Below are 5,000 nucleotides of genomic sequence, written 5' to 3' on the forward strand. Positions count from 1 at the left end.
TCTCTCTCTCTCTCTCTCTCTCTCTCTCTCTCTCTCTCTCTCTCTCTGTTCATTCCTTCATCCTCCAGGTGAAGTCTGTTTCCAAATAATTACTCATTTTCTACCTGTGTCCATCTTTCTGTCTCTGTATCACACTTTACTCTGCCTTTCCTCACTTTCTGCTTGTCTCTAGTACTCCAGCTCTGACATTTACACAACACTTCCTGAGGCTCATGCACACACACACACACACACACACACACACACACACTCACTCACAGACTCCTTATGATCACTGTTCTTGCGATGTGACCATGCACATTTGTCTCCCTTTAATCCAAAAACGTTCTCATGCTCACGTATGCTGACACACCCATGCATCTAAATCCCTGTCTATGTATCAAACACACGCAATACATGCACAACTAGCCTGGCTGTTGCTACGTGAACCTGTAATCCAAGGCCTCCACAGGGCTCTTGATAGGGAGGAATGTCTCCTTTGATTGGGTTCTATTCACAAAGGACCTTCCTGCTGTGTGTGTGTGTGTGTGTGTGTGTGTGTGTGTGTGTGTGTGTGTGTAGCTGACTCTCAAGGTGAACCGCAGTGATTCATAAGCAAATTAGAGCACCATATTTACAAACAATCCAGTAACAACTTGACTGCAGCAGCAGGTAGTAAGTAGCCTATAAGCCATTTCATTTTGCTAGCCTTATGGTTCTTACTACTTTTTTTTGTTTTTAAGAATGTCAAATTGTGCAAATGTTTCCTTTGTTATGGCTAGCTCTGTTGAGCAACTGTTGAAAGAGCAAAGCAGTATGTTTGTAGGTAAAGATAAATGGGACAGAGCTTTGTTTGGCAAGAAAGTTGGAATGAAACACCACAGGGCCGTTCTGAAATGCCATTTCATGCTAGGTGCAGCATCATTTCTAGTTGTTTGTTTCGCATCAAAACAACTCCTGCTCATTAAGTGTTTATTTTTCTTTCTTTCTTTTTTTTTGTGCATTGTGTTCATCACTTTAGAAGCTCGGAGCTGTAAAACATCAGTCCCTGTAATTATTTTAACGCATTTAAAGGCGGTGTATCGGTTGTGAGCGGTACACACATTATTCCGGAAAATTGTAGTGCAGCGTAATGATCAAATGTAATTGAGCAGGCAGACCACACTGAGCTCAGGGTGCAGCAGAAGAAAGAAGGAGTCTGTGAGTGACCTTGACACCAGGCAGGAGGAGCGGTTGCAAAGGGCATTGATATGCACGGCCATCGCACGGACGCCTGCTGTGTGTGCCGAAACGTTTCATCCTGCTCTCCACTGTGACTTGCATTAGAGATGTAATTGATTGTCATATGAATTCCATTCCAGTCATCAGATCCCAAGATGATTTAGTTCTCTAATATGATACATCCACAGAATTCACACAAAGTGTCACATTCCCTATACTGTGTGCCCCGGCCTAATCTGTAAAATCGGTCCACTGGATCAGGATGTCGGTACTGCAAGAGCAAATTTGGATCAATCTCAGCACTCACTTACCCCGCCATTTGGTGCTTCACGACCCGAATAAACATTTTGTCACTAATCCATATGTTATTATCATCCACCAAGGCTATCATAGATGCAAACAAACCCACACGCACAGCAACACAAAACAGCAACAGCAGCTTCTAATTGTTTTGACTGTAGACTACTTGACAGCCTGCAGGCAAAATGTACGTGTGTGCCAACGCAACTGTCAGCTCAGAGAGACAAAGTAAGGATGTTAGCGTTAGTCTTTTTGCAATGCCATCAGATAAAATGAGAAAGTGCGTAAAAAGTGTATGAAAATGTTTGGGTTGAATCAGGACAGCGTTCTCCTTCGTTTAGGATCAAGTTAAGCAGGAACTCCATAAAACTGCCGGAGAGTTCCATAATCAGGGCAGACTTTATTCACATTTGGACCCGGAGAAAGCCATTGGCTCTCGAGCGAGGTTGAGGCGCTACTCTGAAGGAACAGCGACTTGCAATTTTGCCATCGTGTAGTGATATTGATCAGTGGATTTCAGTGCTGAGCTGAAGTTAGCTATATGTTATCCTGGCTGAAGGTAATATCACAGAACGTTCTTCAGATATTGCACATTTTCGTGGATTTCAGTATATTGATAGACGGGGGCCGACAGCGAGAGGATGAAATCATATTATGAAGTGATGATAAGAAGAAGAGACAGTGTCGTGCCTTTTAGAAGTTCAAGTTCCCAACTTGAGAAGAGGGAGTTTACATACATGTCATACACACTATTCCCCCAAAATGCTCACGCTGTTTATGTAGAAATCTAAAATTCATGCTGTCTTCCACATAAATTGAACTTGTGTGTCTTTGAGACAAACAATATATTTATATATATATATATATATATATATATATACCATGGTTATATTGCAAACAGGAACTCCTTATAGCTAATTTGGTATACAGTACTTTTAATGGTGCCATTTTGCCAAAATGTAAACAAATATAGGAAAACAAAAGTTGTGTAGATGAAACACCACATTAAAAAGTTGAAAGTTAAAATACAAATAAGCATTTTAGATGATCGTTCACAACAGTTTTTCAGTTTCCAGTTGCCTTTTATCAAATTGCACAGCACAGCTCTCTGTCGACCAAACCATAGATTATGTTGTCATCGCTTTCACTCAAACCGCTTTCAACCACCAATGTTTTCAAAATCACTGTATTTATCCCTGTATGAAAGCATGCATACTCTTATTTTAGGTTCTGGATCTTATATTTGGGAAAACTCCTTAACCTTTTAAAATTGCAGAAGATAGCAGTTTGCTGATTAACAAATACTCGCAGGAGTCTCTGAATGCCTCAAAAGGATGCCAGAAATGTTGCTGTGTATTGATGTCTGACCCACCACTGTCATGTTTACTCTTGATTTCATCCACACAATCTGACTGCTGATCAGCTCTGCTTGTCAGTGTTTGCAACTATTAGCTATGGCAAAAAGCTGCAAATCTTTTAAAACAATGAAATAAATAGATGAATAGTGCTTAGTTTGGGCAAAATCTAAATTAGAATAAGCATGGGCTTTATGTTAATGTACCAAGACATTAGTCAATGCAAAGTGTAAATTACTAATTCAATGATATCTGATAAAATATACAGAAAAAACAAGCAGTATCAATTGTTGACTAAATTAATCTGAGGCTATATTGATCATTTAAAAAAAAGTTCAAACTAAAATGCCAAATATTTGCTGGTTCCAGCTTCTCAAATGCTAACATCTTATAGACCAATTGATTAACTGAGGAAAATAATCGGCAGATGAATCGCTAATAAAAGTAATCGTTGGCTGCCGGCCTAGCTGAAACTATAAAAATCCAAATGCAACTCTGAGTGTGTGCACTTTTAAACAGACTGTGACAGAGCACAATAAAGCCTTTCATTTGTGCCTTTCTTAATAAAAGAGCTTTTCTTTTCATAACTAATTTTAAGGTTTGGCATGTGTTTTGTTCAAGCAGTGCCAGTGCGTGTGTGTGTGTGTGTGTTACTGTGAAAAGCTGTGGATAAAGACAGAGACAACTTAAAGTTGGAAACAGAGGCAAAGTCAAGTAAGGGAAACAAATCCAGCTTCAAACAAGCTGGGAAACAAAGCTTCGGCAGCTACCCAAACCAACCAGCTAGTAGCCAATCAGCCTGACAGGCCTCTCTGCTCTCAGCCTGGAGCTGGCAGCAGCAACTGGCCAAGCAGAGAGATAGAGAAAGAACGAGAGACAGACAAAGAGAGAAAGAGAGAGGGAGTTTTCATTACACAAGAACACTTCTCCCCCTTCCCCTCACTCTCTCACTTGTTTTATCCCACCGCAGAGAGAGACTGTGGGTAAAGGTGACAGACATAGATAACTGTATCTCAGGCAGACTGTGCACAATTACCCTGAATTGTATTATTGTTACTGACAGCCAAATATTTGTAGGAGGAGATACAAAGCATAACGCATTAGCCATCACCACTGTGTCGAGTGTGTGTGTGGGGGGTGCTATCCATCTGAAATTACAGCAAGATTAAAATTAAAGCTTGTCTGTCTCTAGCCATCGAGCTCTCTCTCTGTCTTTCTTTTGCTCTGTCATACGTACACGCACATACGATGGGCAGCACTAATCAGCCCTCTGTCAGGCCCATTACGTCCCACCCTTAATGAGGAGGTCGCCCAGCTTGTGCCCCGACTCGGGCCAACCAAGTGAGCTAATAGAAAATGATGGGCACGGATGTATGCGCGTTGTTTCCCTCCTCTGCTTTGGCCCGCATTGACATGAGGAATGATAGACTTCCAGTGTCTCTATTAACGAATGTTTTTCTTTTATGTGCTCAGGGTTCCGTCAGTCGTGTGCTATCCGCATTAGCAAACTGACAGTCTGCCTTTCACAGTAGCCACACTTGTAAGCCTATTTTTATTTTTGGGGGGGGGGGGGGGGTTGGTAGATGACTGAATGCATGGTCTCTTTTAACTTGGATCATTAGTTTCTGTATAGGGCCTTTTATGATATGTCAAAAGTGACGCTAATTAGACCTTCTCTTCAACACACACGTGCAGGTTCACGCACGCATACATCGACAGAAAAATAGGCTTAACAGTGGGGTTGGGGCCTCCATGTCAACACGCACAGAGGCAAGGTCATCGTGGTAAAACCTGATACCTTTTCGCACCACAAAACCGCCGCGTGTCAGTGTGATAGTAAACAGCAAGGTGTTACGGGCGCGTGCTGTTATTCTCCTGCCTACACGTCCACCGGAGGAGCCTCCCTCTCTCCCTGAGCGCAGACAGAAGTCAAAATATCCGGTTGTTGGTGTGACTGCGCGCCTCATTCTGTCACGCCAATTTAACCACACGAGCGCGTGCGCTCCCGAGCCCTATAGGTGTGCGCACACAAAGTGCCCAAACAGGTGAAACTTTTATGACAAAAAAAGCACAATTGTGAACTTTCTTTCCGACAATCTCATTCTCACGCGCTCTCCTAAGTTATCTTTCTTTCACGCTCACTGG

At 42.2% G+C, this 5,000-nt stretch overlaps 1 protein-coding gene across 1 annotated transcript in view; it reads right to left on the reverse strand.

Annotated features, from left to right (window-relative positions):
* Positions 1–5,000, reverse strand: part of rtn4rl1a (reticulon 4 receptor-like 1a) — a 70,881-nt gene that overhangs the window by 64,896 nt on the left and 985 nt on the right. The gene's annotated exons all lie outside the window — the stretch shown is intronic.

This window comes from Anarrhichthys ocellatus, unplaced genomic scaffold (genome assembly GCF_004355925.1).
Source record: "Anarrhichthys ocellatus isolate YVR2014 unplaced genomic scaffold, GSC_Weel_1.0 scaffold18, whole genome shotgun sequence".
Lineage (NCBI taxonomy): Eukaryota > Metazoa > Chordata > Actinopteri > Perciformes > Anarhichadidae > Anarrhichthys > Anarrhichthys ocellatus.